Consider the following 904-nt stretch of genomic DNA (forward strand, 5'->3'; position numbering starts at 1 on the left):
GCACCCAACACAGGAGCGCCACAATAATGTAAGACAAATAGCTAACAAGTAATCAAAGGAGAAATTAACAACAACACAATAATAGTGGGAGACTTTAATACCCCACTCACACCTATGGATAGATCAACTAAACAGAAAATTAACAAAGAAACACAAACGTTAAACGATACAATAGACCAGTTAGACCTAATTGATATCTATAGGACATTTCATCCCAAAACAATGAATTTCACCTTTTTCTCCAGCGCACATGGAACCTTCTCTAGGATAGATCACATCCTGGGCCATAAAGCTAGCCTTGGTAAATTCAAAAAAATAGAAATCATTCCAAGCATCTTTTCTGACCACAATGCAGTAAGATTAGATCTCAATTACAGGAGAAAAACTATAAAAAATTCCAACATATGGAGGATGAACAACACGCTGCTGAATAACCAACAAATCACAGGAGAAACCAAAAAAGAAATCAAAATTTGCATAGAAACTAATGAAAATGAAAACACAACAACTCAAAACCTGTGGGACACTTTAAAAGCAGTCCTAAGGGGAAAGTTCATAGCAATACAGGCATACCTCAAGAAACAAGAAAAAAGTCAAATAAATAACCTAACCCTACACCTAAAGCAACTAGAAAAGGAAGAAATGAAGAACCCCAGGGTTAGTAGAAGGAAAGAAATCTTAAAAATTAGGGCAGAAATAAATGCAAAAGAAACAAAAGAGACCATAGCAAAAATCAACAAAACCAAAAGCTGGTTCTTTGAAAGGATAAATAAAATTGACAAACCATTAGCCAGACTCATCAAGAAACAAAGGGAGAAAAATCAAATCAAAAAATTAGAAATGAAAATGGAGAGATCACAACAGACAACACAGAAATACAAAGGATCATAAGAGACTACTATCA

The sequence above is a fragment of the Bison bison genome, unplaced genomic scaffold, assembly GCF_000754665.1.
Source record: "Bison bison bison isolate TAMUID 2011002044 unplaced genomic scaffold, Bison_UMD1.0 scf7180017864180, whole genome shotgun sequence".
Lineage (NCBI taxonomy): Eukaryota > Metazoa > Chordata > Mammalia > Artiodactyla > Bovidae > Bison > Bison bison.